The 24,637-nt window shown below is 41.0% G+C and overlaps 1 long non-coding RNA gene across 1 annotated transcript; it reads left to right on the top strand.

The window, feature by feature from the left end:
• The first annotated feature begins 614 nt into the window (after positions 1 to 614).
• Positions 615 to 4,560, top strand: LOC117068209. Its single transcript, XR_004431024.1, has 2 exons — positions 615 to 652; positions 4,481 to 4,560. It is a non-coding gene; the product is annotated as an uncharacterized LOC117068209 (long non-coding RNA).
• Positions 4,561 to 24,637: the final 20,077 nt, after the last annotated feature.

Below are 24,637 nucleotides of genomic sequence, written 5' to 3'. Positions count from 1 at the left end.
CTGAAAGCTGGCATAAGTCCTGGCGGACGCGCTATAGGACAGCCAGTGGAGACCGGTGGGAGACGTCCCCTGGCTCTCATCTGATTCTTGTCTGAATTTATTCTGACCCAGATTTCTGGAGCGCGCCTGCGACTGACATAACTTGTTCTGACCCAGATTTCTGGAGCGCGCCTGCGACTGACATAACTTGTTGTTGATATTCCGTAACTCACTTTCCCTTGCAGGACCTGTTTACCTGATAGCGGGGACCCACTGTCCACAGAACCCCCTCCGTACCTCTCCCGGCCGCAGGCCTCAGCCCCCCCCCAGGTTGAGCCGCGGGAGGGAGCAGGCGGACGGGAGGTGGCTAGCGCACCCGGACCCACTACAAGAGAAAGTAACTCTGAAGGGCCGGCGTGGGTCCTCTGTAAGCTGAGCGCTGGTCCCATGGGCCCTGCTTTTCTTTCTCTATACTCTGTCTCTGGGTCTTATTTCTTTTCTAAAGTCTCTCGTTCCACCTAACGAGAAACACCCACAGGTGTGGAGGGGCACGCCACCCCTTCATCTGGTGCCCAACTTGGAAGCTTTTCTCTAAGGTGAAGGTATGCTGGAGTGTGGTCATTGAAGACAAGTCAACGAGAGACTCCCGAGTACGTCTACAGTCAGCCTTGTGGTAAGCTTGCGTGCTCGGAAGAACCTAGGGTAACAATGGAGCAAACTAAAAGTAAATATGCCTCATCGCAGCTTTATAAAAATTCTCTTAAAAAGAGGGGGAGTTAAAGTGTCTAGCAAAAATCTAAATACGCTCTTTCAAACAATAGAACAGTTTTGTCCATGGTTTCCGGAACAGAGAACTTTAGATCTAAAAGATTGGGAAAAAAATTGGCAAAGATTAAAACAAGCAAGTAGGGAAGGTAAAATCATCCCACTTACAGTATGGAATGATTGGGAGATTCTGGCAAAATCCTCACTTTCACCCTCTCAATTTTTACAATTTAAGACTTGGTGGATTGATGGGGCACAAGTGCAGGTCCGAAGAAATAGGACTGCCAATCCTCCAATTAACATAGAGGCAGATCAACTATTAGGAATAGGTCAAAATTGGAGCACTGTTGACCAACAAGCAATAATGCCAAATGAGGCCATTGAGCAAATCAGGGCTATCTGCCTTAGGACCTGGGAGAAAAATCCAAGACCCAGGAACCGCCTGCCCCTCCTTTCACTGTCAGGAAACGAGAGGAGGGGCCAGCCTCAGGCCCCGCAACAAACTGGGGCATTTAAAATTCAACGCTTTGTTCCTCAGCGTTTTCAGGAACAACAACCCCTCTGTCACAAGTGTCTCAGGGAATAAGCCAGTTATCACAATATAGCAATTATCCCCCACCACAAGTGGTAGTGCAGCAGTAGATCTATGTACTTTACAAGCAGTCTCTCTGCTTCCAGGGGAGCCTCCACGAAAAGTCCCCACAGGGGTATACGGCCCATTGCCTGAGGGGACTGTAGGACTAATCTTAGGAAGATCAAGTTTAAATCTAAAAGGAGTTCAAATTCATACTGGTGTGGTTGATTCAGACTATGAAGGCGAAATTCAATTGGTTATTAGTTCCTCAATTCCTTGGAGTGCCAGTCCAGGAGACAGGATCACTCAATTATTACTCCTACCTTATATTAAAGTTGGAAACAGTGAAATAAAAAGAACAGGAGGGTTTGGAAGCACTGATCTGGCAGGAAAGGCTGCATATTGGGCAAGTCTGGTCTCTGAGAGCAGACCTGTGTGTAAGGCCATTATTCAAGGAAAACAGTTTGAAGGGTTGGTAGAGACAGGAGCAGATATCTCTGCCATTGCTTTAAATCAGTGGCCAAAAAAATTGGCCTAAACAAAAGGCTGTTACAAGACTTATCGGCGTAGGCACAGCTTCAGAAGTGTATGAAAGTACAATGATTTTACATTGTTTAGGGCCAGATAATCAAGAAAGTACTGTTCAGCCAATGATTACTTCAATTCCTGTTAATCTATGGGGTCAAAATTTGTTACAACAATGGGGTGCAGAAATCATTATGCCTGCTCCATTATACAGCCCCATGAGTCAAAAAATCATGACTAAGATGGGATATATACCAGGAAAGGGATTATGAAAAAATGAAAATGGCATTAAAGTCCCAATTGAGACTAAGAAAAATCAAAAAAGAAAAGGAATGGGGTATCCTTTTTAGGGGCGGCCACTGTAGAGCCTCCTAAACCCATTCCATTAACTTGGAAAACAGAAAAACTGGTATGGGTAAATCAGTGGCCGCTACCAAAGCAAAAACTGGAGGCTTTACACTTATTAGCAAAGAAACAATTAGAAAAGGGACACACTGAGCCTTCATTCTCACCCTGGAATTCTCCTGTATTTGTAATTCAGAAAAAAATCAGGCAAATGGCGTATGTTAATGGACTTAAGAGCCGTAAAGGCTGTAATTCTACCCGTGGGGCCTCTCCAACCTGGATTGCCCTCTCCGGCCATGATCCCAAAAGACTGGCTTTTAATTATAATTGGTCTAAAGGATTGCTTTTGTTTACCATTCCTCTGGCAGAGCAAGATTGTAAAAAATTTGCCTTTACTATACCAGCCATAAATAATAAAGAACCAGCTACCAGGTTTCAGTGAAAAGTTTTACCTCAGGGAATGCTTAATAGTCCAACTATTTGTCAAGCTTTCGTAGGTCAAGTCCTTCAAACAGTTAGAAACAAATTTTCAGATTGTTATATCATTCACTATATTGATGATATTTTATGTGCTGCAGAAATAAGAGACAAATTAATTGACTGTTACACATTTCTGCAAGCAGAGGTTGCCAACACAGGACTAACAATAGCATTTAAAAAGATCCAAACCTCTGCTCCTTTTCATTATTTAAGGATGCAAATAGATAATAGATTCTTTAGCCCCACTCCAACTTTTGATTTCCGCCACTGCGCGTTCTCCAAAAGGCATCATTTTCGAAATACTGATCTTGTAGAGTGGTCATTCCTTCCTCACAGTACAATTAAAACTTTTACATTGTACTTGGATCAAATGGCTACATTAATTGATCAGACAAAATTACGAATAATAAAATTGTGTGGTAATGACCCAGACAAAATAGTTGTTCCTTTAACCAAGGAACAAGTTAAACGAGCCTTTATCAATTCTGGTGCATGGCAAATTGGCCTTGCAGATTTTGTAAGAATTATTGATAATCATTACCCAAAAACAAAAATCTTCCAGTTTTTAAAATTGACTACTTGGATTTTACCTAAAATTACCAGACATAAACCTTTAGAAAATGCTCTGACAGTATTCACTGATGGTCCCAGCAATGAAAAAGTGACTTACAGAGGGCCAAAAGAGCGAGTAATCAAAACTCAATATCAATCTGCTCAAGAGCAGAGTTGGTTGCAGTCATTACAGTGTTAAAAGATTTTAATCAACCTGTTAATATTATATCAGATTCTGCATATGTAGTACAGGCTACAAAGGATGTTAAGACAGCTCTAATTAAATACAGCATAGATAATCAGTTACACCAGCTGTTCACTTTGTTACAACAAAGATAGGACATGAGAAATAGAGGAAGGTGATAACCTGGGGAAGAGGTTTTGCTTGTGCTTCACTAGGAGAAAATCAGCTTCCTATTTGGATACCCACTAAACATTTGAAGTTCTACAATGAACCCATCGGAGATGCAAAGAAAAGCGCCTCCACGGAGACAGAAACACCGTCATCGAGCACCATTGACTCGCAGGATAAATCAAGTGGTGATATTAAAAGAACAGATAAAGTCACCACGCACCAGGAAGGCAGAGCTGCCGACCTGGGCACAGTTAAAGAAGCTGACACTGTTAGCTAGAAAAAGCCTAGCCAGCGCAAAGGTGACACAAACCTCAGAAAAAAAAAACGCTGCTTGCAGCTTTAATGGTTGTATCAACGGTGGTAAGTCTCCCCATGCCTGCAGGAGCAGCTGCAGCTAACTATACCTACTGGGCTTATGTGCCTTTCCCGCCCTTAATTCGGGCAGTCACAAGGATGGATAATCCTATTAAAATATATGTTAATAATAGTGTGTAGATACCTGGTCCCACAGATGATTGTTGCCCTGCCTAACCGGAAAAAAAAGAATTGATGATAAATATTTCCATTAGGTATTGTTTCCAGTTACAGTGTGACTGGAATACTTCAGATTTTTGTATTACACCCCAAATTTATAATGAGTCTAAACATCACTGGGACATGGCAAAACGCCATCTACAGGGAAGAGGAAATTATCTCACTTTAGACATTTCTAAATTAGAACAACAAATTTTAAAGCCTCTCAAAGTCATTTAAATATTGTGCCTGGAACTGAGGCATTAGATCAAGTAAAAAAAAAAATTCTTTATGGATTAAAACCCCACAACTTAGATTAAGTCTATTGAGAACTCTACTGCAGTAAATTTTGGAATTATGTACATGTCTCTGCTTAATCGGTTTGTTTTTAGTGTGCTGGACCAGTCAAAGAATCCTATGCCACAATCGAGAGAACGAACGAGCCTTCATCGCCATGGCATATTTATATAGAGAAAAAGGGAGAGAGAATGTTGCAGGGAGTCAGAGACCTTGAATGGAGGCACTGGCTGAAGCCACGGCAGAAAAACATAAAATATGAAGATTTCATGGACATTTTATTAGTTCTCTGAAATTAATACTTTTGTAATTTCTTATATCTGTCTTTACTTTAATACTTTTGTAATTTCCTATGTCTTTACTTTAATCTTTTAGTCCCATCATCTTCTTTGTAAGCTGAGGAGGATATATGTTACCTCAGGACCCTGTGATGATTGAGTTAACTGCACAAATGGTTTGTAGAGCATGTGTGTTTGAACAATATGGACTCTGGGCATCTTGAAAAAAGAACAGGATAACAGTGATGTTCAGGGAACAAGGGAGGTAACCTTGAACTGGCCGCTGATGAGCCGGACGGAACAGAGCCATATTTCTTCTCTTTTTGAATGCAAATAGGAGAAATATCGCTGAATTCTTTTTCTCAGCAAGGAATATCCCTGAGAAAGAGAATGCGCTCTGAGGGTAGGCCTATAAACGACCCCCTTGGAGGCGTGCCGCCTTTTACAGTTGAAGCCGAAGGGATGAAATAAGCCCCGGCCTCCTGTAGTGCTCTCAGGCTTATTAGGATGAGGAAATTCCCACCTAATAGATTTTGGTCAGTCAGGTTGTCTGCTCTCAAACCCTATTTCCTGATAAAATGTTATCAATGACTATGTGTGCCCAAAATTTCATTAGCAATTTTAATGTTAACACCATCCTGTGCTCTCATCCTGCCCCCACTTACTTTGTAATATTCTATTACTTTGTAAAGTTTGTAATCTCAGTGTCATGATGACAATGGTAAAATTCCTCTATGTTTCCCCTGTTAGCCCCCTTCCTTGGACCCCTGCTAAGTCTACTATTTCTGCTTACCGTAGGACCTTGTGTTATTAACAGAATTTTGCGGTTTGTCAGGGAAAGGTTTGACACCATACAGCACATGGTCCTCAGACCCAATAACAACCTGTAAACGCTGAAACAGAATCAGACTTATAAGACCCAAGATTGGCTCCAGAGGTACCTGAGAAAGGGGGGAATGAAAGAGATCAAATGAAGAGACTAAGAGGCAGAAATGAAGCCCACAGGCAAATAGCCCGGGCGGCGCCCTGACAGCCCGGGCGGCGCCCTGAGCCTAGTTAAAGATCGACCCCGGACCTAACCGATTAAGGTTATCTATAGACTCCAGACATTGTAAGGACAAACACATTAAGAAAAATAACACCTGGGGAAGCTCCAATAAGGTTACAACCGTTTGTAAAAGCGCAGGAACCGATAAGAAGGCTGCTAAAAGCATAACTTAACATTAACGTAAACCAATTGTAATGCTGTAGCCTAGAGAAATGCCTTGTTCCTCTGTAACCTGACAAGTCCTGTTTACCTCGAGCTATAAAAAGCAAGCGCACGCATTGTTCCAGGCCTTCTTGTATGTTGTAGAACGGAGGGACCAAGTTCGAACTTGCATTAAAGATCCTTGCCGCTTGGCTTTGACTCTGGACTCTGGTGGTCTTCTTCGGGGAAAAAACGGTCTGGGCATAACAGCAACAGCTCCAGACATCACACCATCAACACCAACATCCAGAGGCAGAAGGAGCCTTGGGAAAAGCCTCTGTTCCACACCTACTTCCTGAATATGGGGAAGCTCTTCCTACCCACTCCCTAGCTCACCACCCCTGCTGTCTCTTTGGTCAGGGCTGGTTGACATACCCACCCCCTGCACCAATTCCTGTTAGGAATTCACATCTTTCATGGTGTCACCAACACTCAGTGAAACCTGTGGATGGTCGGGCGCGGTGGCTCAAGCCTGTAATCCCAGCACTTTGGGAGGCCGAGACGGGTGGATCATGAGGTCAGGAGATCGAGACCATCCTGGCTAACACGGTGAAACCCTGTCTCTACTAAAAAATACAAAAAAAATCTAGCTGGGAGAGGTGGCGGGCGCCTGTAGTCCCAACTACTCGGGAGGCTGAGGCAGGAGAATGCCGTGAACCTGGGAGGTGGAGCTTGCAGTGAGCTGAGATCCAGCCACTGCACTCCAGCCTGGGCGACAGAGCGGGACTCCGTCTCAAAAAAAAAAAAAAAAAAAAGGAAAAAAAAAGAAACCTGTGGATAAGGCAGCATCCTGGTGATAGCATAAATTTCAACACGATTAAAACTATGTCACCACTGTAGACCGGTCAAGTAAATTAGGGTGCACCCATGTGCTGGAATAGGCATCCAGAAGAATTAGAGAAGGATATAAGTGTTACAATGGCAATAATCTTTAATACACCTTGAATAGATTTTTTTATTGGAAAAAGGTATATATGGTGTGTTAATACAAAGGTCTTTGTGAAAACAAAACTAAGCATACATGTGTATGAGTGTGTAAATAGACATGTATACCCACATATACACATATGTATATACACATACACATCAGAGAAAGAGAGAGAGAGAGAGAGGAAAAAGAGAGGCAAGCTATCATCTGCATTTTTCCAGGAAGAAAGAAAAGCATAAGAAAATATTGACTGTGGATATATTTTAAGAGAGCTTATAGCGTGGGTAGGGAGATGTGGTTTGGATTTTATTTTTTAAATTTTGCATCTTTGTGGTCCTTTGGAATATTATTACAATCTGTGTGTGTTCCAATTATTTTTAAATGTCAGCCATGGGTGTTTGGGTGATAAGATTATAGGTTATTTTTCATTGCATCCTCCCTATGTCTGTATTTTTAAAACTAACAAATGCTATGGCTGAACGTCCTATTGGCGTGGTTGATATGCCTGCATATGAACATTAACTATGAGTTAACGGGAAGCTGATTTTCAGTGTAAGGTATTTCCACATGCTCCCTGAACTATGACAGCCGTGCAGTATTCAGCATATTTTTCCTTGTTTCTCTAGGCACTGAATGTCTCTGGATATACCCTTGCTCAGCTACAGTGTGAGCTCCTGGAGGAAGAGGAAGTGTTCTATGTTCTACTCCCATTGAATGTGAGGAGGACGTAGGCTGCTGCCCAGTCCAGTTGAAAGGAACGAACATGGGAATCTCAAGATGTTGGTCTGCATTTAATTTCAGTGCAAGCTCACAGCATTGTATTCACATCCCAGTACCCACACTCAAACATTGAAATGCTGTGCAGCCACTGATCCCATTGGGAATCTGATGAAAAATGTAGAAATGGTGTGTGTGTGTGTGTGTGTGCACTCTCCTGCACAAACACATTTGTAGCCTTCAGAATTCAATGGAGTTTCTACAGGCTCTCTATGGATCTATAGATTTCCAAAAATCTTGTTCTGGAAACCTGATCGGCCATTGTCAGTTTCCTTCCTCCTGCCTGCTCTCAAGTGCAAAGACTGAAAGTATCAGCCCATGAATTTCTTAGTCTTCCTCAGCCCTGGAGGCACAGAACCCAGATCCAGACAAAAACATTAAGACTTCAGCCAGGTCACTACTAAGAGAGTCTATACTGAATAAACAGTGAGACCCTGGGGACAGTCTGTCTCCCACTGTGTGTGTCTCTCTCACTCTCACTCTCTCCCCACCCTCCTCTCACACCTTGTGACCTCCTCCTGCTCCTACTCCTCACCTTTCAGGTTGTGGTGTAGGACAGGATGCCTTGGGCTATGGTGTCCACCTTTCACTCATGAGCAGTGTGCCCAAGAACAAGAGCCCAAGGAACAATGGAGAAGACAGAGGGAAACCACCTGGGCCCCTGCTGAGGACGCTGCCCCAACTCTGTGAACACCACCCCCACGACCTTTGGTAAATGACCAGTGTCGTCATGGGAGAGGCAGCCAGTGTTTCTCAGGACTCCTGCTACCTGCAGCCAGGATGCTCCCAGGAACAATGGAGCTCACACACCACTAAGTGTCCATCCCAGAGCCAGTGTTTCAAATAGGGCTTATTGTGCAACAGGAACAAAATCTAACAGAAAATTGTATGACCTGGCACCTTGTCCTCAACCTCCCTCCTACTTACTTCCTCAAAAATGCAAGGAGTTATGTTACCTGCTCAGCCTTCCTCATCAGATGTATTAAAGAAAATTAGGTGAGTGAAATTATTTCACAAAAATTTAGGTGAGTAAAAATATTTCACAAAGTTCACTACAGATTTAGTTTTCATTTCACTGAGGTTGGAGGAAGGATTAAAAATGTTCCAGGTGCATAACAGATTTTTGAAAAAAGGTGAATTTTCAGTGAGGATTGATTGATTGATTGATTGATTGATTGCAGCAGGTCTCAGGTCTGAGAACATTTGGAACATCCTACCCCTTAAATCCTGAGAAGAGGAGATAGCCAGTCTCCTAGACAGGAATTGCTCCATCCTCAAAACGTTCACAGACCTAATGGCCACTGTAGTTTAGAAGGCAGGATATTCTGTGCTGTGTGTCCTGACTCCACCAGCTCTTGACTAGGGTTCCAGGAAACAGACTCAGATGGAGATTCATGGGCACGTGCTGGGAGGTAGGGATGTGGGGTGGGGCAGGAGAAGTCAGGCAGGGGTGCAGCTCAGCAGAGGCCACAGCCAGGCCCATGGAGAGCTCTGCAATGGGAATGGCCTCAGAATGTTAATGCACTGGGGCAAAAGAGTCGAGACTTTGTACCCCCACATAGACCTTTTATTCAATATAGGCAATTCTGGGAGGGGCATGAACTTGGACAAAGCAGCTTCCTTTGACTCAGATCAATTCCTACAGAGGGACTCAGCTGTGAGCCATCAGTGGCCACACTCCCAGCAGCTGAAAGAATGAAGTCTCTCTGGGGAAGGGGAAACTGGGGGACAGAGCCCCACTGAGAGGGCGAGGGATGTCATCTCTAGAAGACTCGGTTAACTCATCTGTCCAATGGGAAAAGTCATCATAATTACTGCACATAATCATTTAAGAAATAAATCAGAGTATATTTGAAAAGTGATTTTGAGTTCTGAATGATGTAAAATAACTGTTCATTATCAAAATATGCAGACCACAATCAGAATAAAATTGGTGACACCCGATCTCAGTTCCCATCCCTCATGCGAAGCATGAAGAGCTACTCAGCAGGTGCTTCTTAAACAACTCTTGGGTGTCTGGTGTGGTGCTGAGTCCTGAGAATAAAAGGACCCGTGAGACATAACCACCTGCAAATGCAAACCGGTGTATACATGAGTTAGTTAAAAATGAGGGAAAGGAAAAGACAAGATTACCCTGGTTGTAGAAGATTTTCTCATATGCCGCAAAAGCTCTGAAGAATCAAGTTGAATGTTATGAAAATCAATATAGGTGTTTGGCAACATGGCTGAATCCATGGCAAAAATCCAAACATCAATAGCTTTCTTAAATACTAGCAAAAACTAACTGGGATATGTACTGGAAAAAAAAATTTAATTTCTAGCAGCAAGAAAATGGCCAGAAATATTTTTTACAAGATACATGTCTTGTACAATAATGTTCATACCAACAGTGTTGATAATAGCAAAAAGGTGAAAGCAACTCAGATACCCATTGATAAATAAATGGTTAATCAAAATATGGTATATCCGTACAAGGAAATATTCTCCCACTTTAAAAAGGAAGGAAATTCTGACACACGCTGCTATGTGGATGAACCTTGAGGACAATTTGCTAAGTGAAATAATAAACCAGACAAGAAAAAGACAAATACTGTATGATTCCAGTTATATTGGTGCCTACAGTAGCGACATTCATAGAGACAAAGTAGAATGGTGATTACCAGGGCTTGGCAGGAAAGGAATGTGGGGAGTTAGTGTTTAATGGGTATGGAGCTTCGGTCTGAGATAGTGAAATTCTGTAGTTGAAGAATGGGGATGGTTGCACACCAACATGATATACTTAATGCTACAGAACTCAACACTTAGACACAGCTAAAATGGCAGATTTTATGTTATCTGTATTATACCATAATAAAATATATTTTAAGAGACATGCAAGTTCTCTATGAAGAATAAGAAACATTTACTGAGAAGAGAGAGAAATGAACTATATAAGTAGAGCTTTATAATTTGTTTTGCATGGGAAGAACAAATATGGTGAAGGTGTTAATTTTATTTAAATGAGTCTATCGATTTGTATGTGCTCCATCATAAGTACATTTTAATAATTTTAAAGAAACTAAAAGTCACTTGGAAGAATAAACAGAAATAGCTTAGAATATTTAAAAACTATTAGTGACGCCAAATATTAAAATATATTATTGAATTAAAAGAATGTGATGATGATGCAAAACAAACACTGCACACAAATCTGTTGGTTATTGCCTGTCATGGCCATCAGTTCACAGCCTATTTCGAGAAGCACCACGTGCTGAGTACCACGCATGGTGCTGGGCGTTGGGCAGGCTGCAGACAATCCCCAGGAGTGGGCAGCTGTTCTGCCAGGCACTATCAAGGAAGAGCCCGCCCCAGCCAAGGAGGATGGAGGTCCAAGGGAGGGGGGCTTCCTGTGAGTGATGGCACCTGTGCTGAGACTGTGGCCTAGGAGTGAGAATGAGGAAGAAACTCGAGGCAGGAGTTTCAGAGGGGACAAGAAGGAGGCTGGGAGGGAACAGTCTGGCAGGGGTCTTCAGGACTCCCTCGTGGGGGGGTCACAGTGTGAGAAGTGCAGGCTGGAGGGGGCAATGCTTTGTGCACAGAGGGCCTGTGAGTCACAGTAGTGAAGTAGAGGGTGGTTGCCCTACAGACATTTTAAGCAGAGAGGAAAAATGAAAGGGGTGTTCAAGAGACAGCACTCGAAGCTTTGAAGAGAATTGATCTGAAAGGGAAAAGTAATCAGACGTTGAGGGGATTGTGGTCACATTTTGGGGTTCATGAGACTGGAGTTGTGGCAGCCATCCAGGAAGCAACGCCTTCCACAGAACAAGACAGTCGGCCTGGTCTGCCAGTAGCCCTGTGTGGTGACATCAGCCTGAGGCAACCTCAAAAATATACTTGCTGTACAAGGAGACCCTGGCTTCAAGATCACTCTGTCATGGCCTGCTGTCTGCACACCTGAGAAGCTTCAATGTTGGAGGGATTTCTCCTCTAAATGCAAAGCTCCAGTTCCCCTGAGTGCCGTTCCACAGGCCCTGTAATGATCAGTAATAGACGTAATGTCTTGCTTGGCCTCACTGCACATTGAAGACTGAGCAATGCACTCCTTAATGATTCTTTTCCAAAATGCAGAAGCACAATCTGCAAATAGCAATGGGATAAGACCCCTCAGGGAACCAGTGCCCTGGCTTTCCCAGTATTCTGAAAAGAACTGCATCTGCAAGAACACGGGCCAATGAGCAATGAAGACCTCTGTGTTCCTGTCAGAGTTCCTCACCTAACCACCCTGTGAAACAGCTCCGGGGCTTCAAAGCCAGGGTGACATGAAGTAGACTTGGAACCAAATCTGGAGTGCGAGACTCAAAATCTCCTTTTCCCTCAGACCTTTTCCCATCTGACTTCCCTGTCAAGCACCCCATAGTTCTCTAAGCAGGAAGACATCTTTAGCCCATTGCCCACCATTGTCCTGTTATAAAGGATGAAGGTTCGGGTAGATTGGGGAAGAGCAGGAGGGAAGAAGGTAGCCTGTAGATAGAGAAAGCTGATCAGAAGATGTGAGAACCTAGAAGGACAGAACAAGGGGAATAGTGTAATGTCAGGGTAGTGAGCTCGTGTTTGGACTAGAATGAAGTCTCAGAGATGCAAGAAACTTCTGAGACTGAAAACATCCACTGAGTGTGACAGTGAAGTGATACAGTTGCCACCCTGAGTGTCTGACTGTGGTGGTGAAGTAATCACCTGAGATCATCAGTTTATTTGTGGATGCTTGGAGTTGATTTAAGCTTTGGATGGTTGGATGGAGGTGTCCTTCAAAAAGCTGGACATACAAGTCTGAAGTTTAGGAGAGGCTGCACCATAATTATATATGCATATCTAAGAGATGCCCAAAAAAACAGAACAGTAAAATGCAAAACCACTCTGAGTTGAAAGGAAGAAAAGAGTAAACTTTTGATAAATTCATCTTTGTGCAAAGAGATCTTTAGATGAACTAATTTGAGATCAATACAAATATTTAGGTCATTTTACAGATGAAATCTTTGAAGCTGGTAGAAGTTAAATATCTTCCCTAGGGGTCACGCTAAAAGCATAACACATAACTTAAACCAATAGCAGATAGGTCCACTCCAAATCCTTCCCACCACTTTGGGCTGAATTGTGCCCCAATGGCACCAACACGAAGACTCCCGTGTTGAAATCCTAACCTCTAGTGCCTTAGAACTTTATCTTATTTGGAGATAAATTTTTTAAACATAGAATTAAGTTAAATGAGGTCATTAGTGTGAGCCCTAATCCAATATGCCTGGTGCCTTCATGAAAAGGGGAAATTCAGACACAGAGGCATGCATGGAGGGAAGATGACATGAAGGGTCACAGGGAGAAGATAGCCATCTACAAACCAAGGAGACAGACTTAGAACAGATGATACTCTCAGCACTCAGAAGGGAAAAACGCTGCTGGCATCTTGATCTTAGACTTCTAGATTCCAGGACTGTGATTTTATTGTTTAAACCACGAGTCTACCGTGGTTTGTCATGGCAGACCTAGCAAACCTGTACCCCACCCTTCCTGCTCAGTGACACCAAACACTTTGCCCTGAGTGTTGTCATCACAGAGGTATCAATATTCAGTTTCTTAAAGGTGTGAAAGTGGGTGGAATTCACTCTCAGAGTAGCAGCAGACAAACTCAGAGGAGCTTTGGGTTTATTGAGGTGAGTTAGCTTGCAGTCTGACCTGAGCTAGCTATTGCTGATGTCCATTTGTGACCCAAGCCTCCTTTTTCCTTTCAGAAGATGTCACCTGTGAAACATGATTTTGGAGATGATAGAGATCTTATTGTATCTGTGAGACAAAGCTTTAGTTTTCAAGTACACTTTCAGAAGCACTTGGTGGTTCTGTTAATGAATGTGGAGGGTTGCAAGTTGTCAGTGGGGCAGGGTCAATGAATGCTCTCCATATGAACCCATGAATGCTGGATCTCTGTCCTGTGATTGCCATAAGCTCAGTTCTCCATGATTCACCATCTCAGTGCAGAAATTGCCTTTCCATATGTGATAAGTCATTCTAAGTCTTTAGGAACTCTAAACAAGCTATATATGGCCATGCAACTATTACAGAAAGGTAACTATTTGTGGCCCAAGGGATCTTTTGGAAAGGGGCACCTAGTAGGTTTTTCATGGGAAGTTTCACCCAACTTTAATAAAACACCCATAATCTGGAAGTACTTTGTATTCTAGCACAAAATTTATCCAGTTATTTGAAAATATAAATAAGCATGGAACATCCTACAAATTAATAGAACATTGTCTTCCTTTAAAAAAAAAAAACAACAAATATTTTAAAAAGAAGAAAATTTTCAGGATAAGGACTGATAGAGACCCCACGCATTTGGTACATATTTCTCTTCTTTTATTCCTCACTTATCCTTTTTCTCTTATTTCTATTTTTGTCTGTTTTTTCTCCTTTTCTAAGTTAATATTAGAACATATTAGGTTGGTGTAGCACATTAAATAATAAAAACATTTTGGGAGTGGGAGTGGCAAGATGGCCAACTAGAAGCAGCTAGTGTGCATGGCTCACACGGAGAGAAACAGAGGGGTGAGTAAGTATAATATCTTCAACTGAAACATCCAAGTACTCACTGGCACTAATCAAGGAAATGACCCACAGAAAATGAAGAAAATCCAGACAGGAGAACAGCCCACCTGGAAGCAATACAGAATCAGGGTATCTCCCCCTGCCCAGGGAAGGGGTGAGTGAATGATTGACATCAGGAAATCACGCTTCTCCAACATGTTTTAGCAACTATCGTGTCACGTGATCTCCTTGTAAACCCACTCCACCAGGACCTTCAGTCTTCAGTCTGACAGAGAGAGCTGCATAGAGTTTCAGCAGAGCAGCCACTGAGGTATGCGTGGAGACCCTGGAGCCTTAGATACTTGGGCTCTCCAGCAAAAATAGCTGCAGCTCCAACAAAGTGGGCTAGACTACTCTGTGTACACTTTAAAATGGTTTGAATCCAGGGAGCTGAACAGCAACAGTCTATGGTCCCCACTTCCACGGCACCTCAGAAGACAAGACCCACTGGCTTGGAATTCCAGCCAGCTACTAGTAGCAGCATTGCACCTCCCTGAGAAGGAGCTCCTGGGTGAATGGGCAGGCTGCCAGCTTTGCTATTTGGCCACCTTAGCTGTTCCAGCCTTCAGGCTTTGGAGAGTCTGAGCCGACCTGGAAAGAAGAGGTCCCTCAGCACAGCCCAGCTGCTGTACTAAAATGCGGCCAGTCCACTGCTTCAAGCAGGTGCCTGATCATGTTTCTCCTCACTGGGCAGGACTTCCCAACTAGGGCCTCCACCCACTTCCACCTGAGCTCTCCAGCCAATACAGATCTGAACTGCCCCTGGGATGGTGCCCCATCCCAGAGGGAGGAGTGGGCTGCCATCTTTGCTGTTTGGGTGACTTAGTCATTCCAGCCTTTGGGCTTTGAAGTGCCTCCGGTGGCCCAGGGGCTGAAGTGGATCTGAGAACAGCACAGCTGTTCTACCAAAACGTGATCAGGCTGCTTTTATAAGTGGGTCCCAATCCCATTTCTTCTCACTGGGTAGGACCTCCCAACTGGGGTCTCCAGCCACTTTCCATAGGTGTCTTTGGGCTGGCAATAGGTCCATACCTCCCTGAGACAAAGCTCCCAGAGGGAGAGAAAGGCTGCCATCTTTGCTGTTTTACAGCCTTCACTGGTGACACCTCCAGGTTCTGGAAAATCCAAGGTGACTAGGGACTGGAGTGGGCCCAAGCATACCACAACAGCCATACAAAAAGTGGCCAGATTATTATGTGGGTGTCCATTCCCATATCTCCTCACCTGGCAGGTACTCCAGGCCTGGACCTCCAGCCATGCCCCACCAGAGCTATCAAGCCAGCAGCAACTCAGCAATTCCCTGTACAGAGCCTCCAGGGCAACTGAAAGCCTCTCCACCACTGCCCTTGCCACCTTTGCACTAATGAAGAGGCAAATACCCTAAGTGTCTTAACCTCCAACAAGCTTCAGTTGACCCAAGGAGAGGAGGTCAGCCTGTCTTCCAGGGGTCCCACACACTCCTCATAGTTCATCACCAGACAGGGAACCCCTGGCTTGAGTCCACAGCACAACCCTTCATCTTAAACCAACTGCATGGAGCAATTGGTGACCTGCATCTCTCTGGGATGGAGCACCCAGGAGTCAAGCAAAATGACCCTTGGCCACAACCACTACAAAGATCCCTTCCTCTGCTGCCTCTAAGCTGGGGAAATAACAACACTGGGATCACCACAGAGGGGCAGTGGGCAGCCTGGGAGTGCCATGTCATGAACTACAGCCAGCACTCAAGAGCAAGAGAAACCCACACTTTCAGAGCACTGAGAGGGAACAGAGCTGCAACTGTGAGGAAACATAGGGGAGCTATATAACTGAGCAAGAGGCTACCAACTGATCAGTAAGCCTAAGTGTCACCTACTGGATCACACCCCAAAGCTTCAACATCAAAAATACCTCACTAATATACCTACATCCGAAACCAGAGACAATAAGTCAACTTCAAATAAAGACCCTACACAAAGACTCAACCTGGTGAAAACATTGATTTAAATAAAGTCTATTGACTGTACTCGATCTACACTGCAGTTAAAGGAACACCCACACATGAAGATGAGAAAGAACCAATTCAAGAACTCCAGTAACTTAAATGGCCAGAGTGTCATATATTCTCTAAACAATTGCACCAGTTTGTCAACAAGAGTTCTTAACCAGGCCAAACTGGCTGAAATGACACAAATATAATTCAGAATATGGATAGCAACAAAGATCATTGAGATTCAGGGGCATTGCAAAACCCAATCCAAGGAAAATAAGAATTAAAATAAAGTGATACAGGAGCTGAAGGACAAAATAGCCAGTATAAAAGATGGAGCTTAATAACACAATACTTGAATTTCATAGTGCAATCACAAGTATTAACAGTAGAATAAACCCAATGAGGAAAGAATCTCAGAATTTGAAGACTTGTTCTCTGACATAAGATAATCAGACAAAAATTAAAAAAAAAAAAAGAATAAAAAGGAATAAACAAAACCTCCAAGAAGTATGGGATGATGTAAAGAGGCCAAATCTATGAATCATTGGCATCCCTGAAAGGAAGGGGGAGAAAGAAAACAACTAGGAAAATACATTTCAGGATATCATCTATGAAACTTCCCCCACGTTGCTAGAGAGGCCAACAGTCAAATTCAGGAAATACAGAAAACTCCTTCAAGATTCTACATAAGAATGTCATCCCCAAGACACATAATCATCATATTTTCCAAGGTTGAAATGAAAGAAAGAATGTTAAAGGAAGCTGGAGAGAAAGGACAGGTTGCCTACAAAGGGATCCCCATCAGGCCAACAGTGAATTTCTCATCCCAAACCCTACAAGCCAAAAGAGACTGGGGGCTTATATGCAACACTCTTAAAGAAAAAAAAACTTCAACCAAAAAATTTTAAATCCAGCCAAACTAAACTTCCTAAGTAAACAAGAAATAAGATCCTTTTCAGATAAGCAAATGTTGAGGGACTTCATTACAACCAGACCTGCCTTACAAAAGATGCTGAAAAGAGCTAATATACTACCAGCTAATACAAAAACACATTTATACACACAGACCAGTGTCACTGTAAATCAACTACGCAAGCAAGCCAACATAATAACCAGCTAACAGCACAATACCAGGGCCAAATCCACAAGCATCAATACTAACCTTTAATATGTATGGGCTGAATGTTCCACTTAAAAGGCACAAAGTGGCAAACTGGATTAAAAAAAAAGGCAAGACCCAATGATATGCTGTCTTCAAGAGACCCATCTCACACATAATGAGACTCATAGGCTCAAAATAAAGGATGGAGAAAAAACTACCAAGCAAATGAAAAACAGAAAACAGAAAAAAAAAAAGCAGAAAAATTAGGATTGTAACCCTAATTTCAGACAAAAAGATTTTAAAACCAACAAAGATTAAAAAAAAAAAAAAAAAAAGGAAGGGTATTACATAATGGTAAAGAGTTTAATGCAACAGGAAGACCTAACTATCCTAAATATATATGCACCCAACACAGGAGCACCCAGATTCATAAAACGAGTTCTTTGAGACCTACAAAAAGACATGAAGTTCCAAACACTAATAATGGGAGACTTCAATGCTCCACTGACAGTCTTAGACAGATCATCAAGAGAGAAAATTAATGAAGATATTCAGGACCTAAACTCAGAATGGGATCGAATGGATCTGATAGATCTTTACAGAAGTGTCCACCCCAAAACAGCAGAATATACATTCTTCTCATTGCACATGGCACATATTCTAAAATCAACCACATAATTGGACAAAAAACAATCCTCAACAAATGTAAAAGAACTGAAATCATACCAAACACACTCTTGGAAAATGGCACAACAAAAATAAAAGTCAACACAAGGAAAATCACTCAAAACCATACAATTACATAGAAATTAAACAACATGCTCTTGAATGACTTTTGGATAAATAAAATGAAATTAAGGCAGAAATCAATTCTTTGAAAATAATGAGAATAATAATACAACATATCAGAATTTCTGGGACATAGCTAAGGCATCTAAGAGAAATTCATAACACTAAATGCCCATATCAAGAAGTTAGAAATATCTCAAATTAATACCCTAACTTCACAACTGAAAGAATTAGAGAAGCAAGAACAAGTCAATCCCAAAGCTAGCAGAAGACAAGAAATAACAAAAATCTGAGCTAAACTGAAGGGAATCAAGACATGAAAAACAATACAAAAGATCAATAAATCCAGGAGTTCGTTTTTTGAAAAAATTAATAAAAGAGGTCATTAACTAGACTAATTGAGAAGAAAAGGGATAAGATCCAAATGAATACAATTAGAAATGATGAAGGGAATGTTGCTTCTGATCCCACAGAAGTAAAAACAGCCATCAGAAACTATTACAAACACCTCTTCACACACAAATTTAAACATTTAGAAGAGATGGATAAATTCCTGGAGACATATACTCCCCCAAGACTGAGCCAGGAAGAAATTGATTCCCTGAACAGACCAATAACGTGCTCCAAAATTGAATCAGTAATAAGTAGCCCACCAACCAAAAAAATCCCAAGACATGATAGATTCACAGCCAAATTCTACCAGATGTACAAAGAAGAGCTGGTACCAAACCTACAGAAATGATTCCAAAAAGTTGGGGAGGAGGGACTTCTCCCCAACTCATTCTATGAGACCAGAATCATCTTGATACTGAAACCTGGCAGAGATACATCAACAAAAACTTCAGGCCAATATCCTTGGTGAAAATTGATGCAAAACTCCTCAACAAAACACTTGCCTGCTGAATCCAATAAATAACACATCAAAAAGCTAATCCACCATGATCACGTAGGCTTCATCTCTGGGAGGCAAGGTTGATTCAACACATGAAGATCAATAAATGTGACCCTTCACATCACAGAACTAAAGACAAAAACCACATGATTATCTCAGCAGATGCAGAAAAGGCTTTTGATAAAATTCAACATCTCTTCATGTTAAAAGCTCTCAATAAACTAGGTATTGAATGAACATATCTCAAAATAATAAGACCCTCCTATGACAAACCCACAACTAACATTATACTGAATGGGCAAAAGCTGGAAGCATTCACCTTGAAAACTGGTACAATACAAGAATGCCTTCTCTCACCACTTCTATTCAATATAGTATTGGAAGACCTAGTCAGAGCAATCAGGCAACAGAAATAAATAAAGAGCATCCAAATAGGAAGAGGGGAAGTCAAACTCTGTTTGCAGATGACGTATTCTATATCTAGAAAACTCCATAATCTCCTTCAGCTGATAAACCACATCAGCAAAGTTACAGAATACAAAATCAATGTAGAAGAATCACTAGCATTCCTATATACCAACAATAATCAAACTGAGAGCCAAATCAGAAAGGCAGTTCCATTCACAATTCACACACACACACACACACACACACACACACCCCTAGGAATACAGTTAACTGGGGAGAGTAGGGGTAATTCTCTACGATAAGAATTACATAACACTGCTCAAAGAAGTCAGAGAAGACACAAACAAATGGAAAAAACATCCTATGCTCATGCATAGGAAGAATCAATATTATTAAAATGGCTGTAGTGCTCAAGGCAATTTACAGATTCAATGCTATTTCTATCAAACTATCAATGAAATTATTCACAGAACACGAGAAAATTATTTTAAAATTTATATGGAACCAAAAAAGAGCCTGAATAGCCAAGGCAAATCTAAGCAAAAAGAACAAAACTAAGAGAATCATGTTACCTGACTTCAAACCATACTACAAGGCTACAGTGACCAAAACAACATGGTACTGGTACAAAAACAGGCACATAGACCAATGGAATAGAATAGAGAGCCCAGAGAAAGGCCACACATCTACGACCATCTGATTTTTGACAAAGCTGACAAAAACAAGCAATGGGAAAAAGACTCCTTATTCAATAAATGGTGCTGGAAAACTGGCTAGCCATATGCAGAAGATTTAAGCTGGACCCCTTCTTTACACCTTATACAAAAATGAACTAAAGATGGATTAAAGACTTAAATGTAAAACCCAAAACTATAAAAACCTAAAAGACATCCTAGACAATATGATCCTGGACTTGGAATGGGAAAATATTTCACAACAAAGACACCAAAAGCAATTGCAAAAAAAGCAAAAATTGACAAATGGGATCTAATTAAACTTAAGAGCTAGATCTTCTGCACAGCAAAAGAAACTACCAACAGAGTAAACAGACAACCCACAGAATGGGAGAAAATATTTGCAAACTATGCATCTGACAAAGGTCTTATATCTAGCATTTATAAGGAAGTTAAATTTACAAGAGAAAAACAACTCCATTAAAAAATGGGCAAAAAACATAAACAGACACTTCTCAAAAGAAGACATACATGCAGCCAACAAGCATATGAAAACAAGGTCAATATCACTGATCATTGGAGAAATGCAAATCAAAACCACAGTGAGACACTACCTCATACCAAACAGAATGACTATTATTAAAAAGTCAAAAAACAACAGATGCTGATGATGTTGCAGAGAAAAGGGAACAGTTATACACTGTTGGTGAGAGTGTGAATTAGTTCAGCTATTGTGGAAAGCAGTATGGCAATTTCTGAAAGAGCACATCTTAGAATGCTAAATAAATGAGTGATAAATTGAATAGAGGGAAAGCTGTTAGGCTTGGAGATAACCAAAAGAAAACAAGAAGTGATGTGTCTTCCTTCCATTGCTCTTGGCAGAGCCGGTGCTTGCTGCCTTGGCCCCTGTGTTGCTGCCATCGGCCTGGGGCTCAGAGTGACCACAACATGGTTCAGAGCCTCCTACACACATACATCAATCTGTGGGAATAGCAGTCACAATAATGGAGTTTTATGGTGCTGTCGTAAGTCCCTGATGTTTTAGATTTTCGTGTTATGACTGCACAACCCAGCCCATCCTGGTTAATGCAACAGTCTCTACATAAAGAAAATGGGGCTTAGAAAGATTAAGAAGTGTTACCAGGATTGTACACTGGGCCCTTTCCAATTTTGCTTGCCTAATAAAGATAAATGCTTTGCTTTTGACAATAAAGATATAGACAAATGGAAGGCAAAAACTTTTCCTTTTTAAAAATTTTTATTTCAGGTTTGGGGTTATATGTAAAGATTTGTTACATGCATAAACATGTGTCATGGGGGTTTGTTATGCTTATTCTTATACCACCCACATAATAATCTCAGTACCCAATGGTTATTTTTCTGCTCCTCTTTCTCCTCCCACCCTCCCCTTTCAAGTAGACCCTAGTATCTGTTGTTTCCTTCTTTGCGTTCATAAGTTCTCGTCATTTAGCTCCCACTTTTACGTGAGAACATGTGGTATTTGGTTTTCTGTTCCTGTGTTAGTTTGCTAAGGATGATCGCCTCCAACTCCATTCATGTTCCCACAAATGACATGATTTAATTCTTTTTTTATGGCTGTACAATATTCCATTGTGCATCAGTACCATATTTTCTTTATTCGGTCTGTCATTGATGGGAATTTAGGTTGATTCCATGTCTTTGCTATTATCAGACTTCTATGAAAAAGGCAATAAAAGATATAGGCCTATCTATGGCATGGAATCTTGAATAAACTTTTCTGCCTTCTATTCAGCTTTCTTTTATTTAGACATAATTACATCTGCCTTCTAAGTGAATACCTAAATTCTATGAGACATTATACAGAAATTACTTTGTGTGGCTTGTATTTTTGTTCATATTTTTGAAGGTACATGTAGAAATAACGCTTTTATACTTTGCATGGTTTTGCTCCTTTGTTACAAAGTAACTTGATGTGAATTCCTTTTCCATCTAAACTTATTTTCATGTTGTATAAGGTTTACAAATTTAATTCTTTAAGTCTTTTGTGAATGTATTCGTTCATTTATATATGACTGATGTCTTGTGTAAGGCAAAGAAGGAAAAAATAGATTTAAAAATTCAAAATACAAGAGAACCCTTGGTCACCTGTTTATAGTAGAAATGTTCTGCCCAACTGCTTTTCTGAGGAAAGTATTTTGATTTTTTTTTAACTTTTAAGTTATTTAATTTCAATTGGTTTTTGGAGAACAGGCAGTGTTTGGTTACATAAACAAGTTGTTTAGTGGTGATTTCTGAGATTTTGAGGCACCCATCACCCAAGCAGTGTACACTGTTCCCAACGTGTAGTCTTTGATCCCTCGTTCCCCTCCCACCTTTTCCCCCAAGTGCCCAGAGTTCATTGAATCATTTTTATGCCTGTCCATCCTCATAGCTTAGCTCACACTTATAAGTGAGAACATATGATGTTTGGTTTTTTATTCCTGAGTTACTTCACTTAGAATAATGGTATCCAATTCCATCCAGGTTGCTGTTAATGCCATGATTTTGTTCCATTTTATGACTGAGTAGTTTTCTATGGTATGTATGTGTGTATATATCACATTTTCTTTATCCACTTGTTGATTGGTGGGCATTTGAGCTGGTTTCATATATTTGCAATTGTGAATTGTGCTGCTGTAAACATGCATGTGCAAGTATCTTTTTCATATATTGACTTCTTTTCCTCTGGGTAGATACCCAGGAGTGGAATTGTTGGATCAAATGGTAGCTCTACTTTAAGTTCTTTAAGGAATCTCCACACTGTTTTCCATAGTGATTGTACTAGTTTACATTCCCACCAACAATGTAAGAGTGTTCCCTTTTCACCACATCCATGCCAACATCTATTATTTTTATTTTTTTTTTAGTATGGCCATTCTTGCAGGAGTGATGTGGTATCTTGCTGTGGTTTTGATTTGCATTTCCTTGATAATTGGTGATTTTGATCATTTCTTCATGTGTCTTGGCTGTTTGTATATCTTTTGAGAATTGTCTATTCATGTCCTTAGCCCACTTTTTAATGGGATTGTTTGCTTTGTTCTTGCTGATTTGTTTGAGTTCTTTGCAGATTCTGGATATTAGTCCTTTGCTCTGTGTATAGTGAAGATTTTCTCCCACTCTGTGGGTTGTCTGTTTACACTGCTGATTATTTCTTTTGCTGTGCAGAAGCTTTTTAGTTTAATTCCATCTATTTATCTTTGTTTTTCTTGCATTTGCTTCAGAGGTCTTGGTCATGAAGTCTTTGCCTAAGCCAATGTCCAGAAGGGTTTTTCCAATGTTGTCTTCTAGAATTTTTATGGTTTCAGGTCTTAGATTTAAGTCCTTGATCCATTTTGAGTAGATTTTTGTATAGAGTGAGAGATGAGGATCCAGTTTCATTCTTCTACATGTGACTTGCTAGTTATCTTAGCACCATTGGTTGAATAGGGTGTCCTTTCCCCACTTTATGTTTTTGTTTGCTTTGTCTAAGATCTGTTGACTGTAATTCTTTGGCTTTATGGATTCCCCATTCTGTTCTATTGGTCTATATGCCTATTTTTATATCAGTCCCATGCTGTTTTGGTGACTGTGACCTTATAGTATAGTTTGAAGTCAGGAAATGTAATGCCTCCAGATTTGTTATTTTTGCTTAGTCTTGCTTTGGTTATGCAGGCTATTTTTGATTCCGTATGAATTTTAGGATTTCTTTCTAGTTTTGTGGAGAATGGTAGTGGTATTTTATGGTAATTGCATGGAATTTGTAGATTGCTTTTGGCAGTATGGTTATTTTCACAATATTGATTCTATCCACCCGTAAGCATGCCATGTGTTTCCATTTGTTCATGTCATGTATGATTTCTTTTGGCAGTATTTTGTATTTTTCCTTATCGAGGTCTTTTGCCTGCTTGGTTAAGTAGATTCGTAAGTTTCTTTTTTTGTTTGTTTGTTTTTGTTTTTTTGGAGCTATTGTAAAAGGGGTTGAGCTCTTGATTCGATTCTCAGCTTGGCCACTATTGGTATATAGCAGAGCTACTGATTTGTGTATACATTAATTTTGAATCCTGACACTTTGCCAAATTTATTTACCAGTTCTAGGTGCTTTTTGGATGAATCCGTAGGGTTTTCTAGCTATACAAGCTTGTCATCAGCAAACAGTGACAGTTTGACTTCCGTATTACCAATTTGGATGCCCTTGATTTCTTTCTCGTGTCTGACTGCTCTGGCTAAGGCGTCCAGTACTCTGTGGGATAGAAATGGTGAAAGTGGTTCAGTTTTCAGGGAGAATGTTTTCAACTTTCCTCCATTCAGTATAATGTTAGCTGTGGGTTTGTCATAGATGACTTTTTATTATCTTAAAGTATATCCCTTCTATGCCAATTTTGCTGAGGGTTTTAATAATAAAGGGATGCTGGATTTTGTCAAATGTAGTTTCTGCATCTATTGAAATGATCATGTGATTTTTGTTTTTAATTCTGTTTATATGGTGTATCACATTTATTGACTTGTGGATGTTAAACCATCCCTGCATCCCTGATATGAAACCCACTTGATCATGGTGGATTATCTTTTTGATA

The sequence above is a fragment of the Trachypithecus francoisi genome, unplaced genomic scaffold (assembly GCF_009764315.1).
Source record: "Trachypithecus francoisi isolate TF-2019V2 unplaced genomic scaffold, Tfra_2.0 Lachesis_group21, whole genome shotgun sequence".
In the NCBI taxonomy this organism is placed as follows: Eukaryota; Metazoa; Chordata; class Mammalia; order Primates; family Cercopithecidae; genus Trachypithecus; species Trachypithecus francoisi.
Note: the sequence above shows the minus strand (reverse complement) of the source record. Positions and strands in the feature narration are given on the sequence as shown.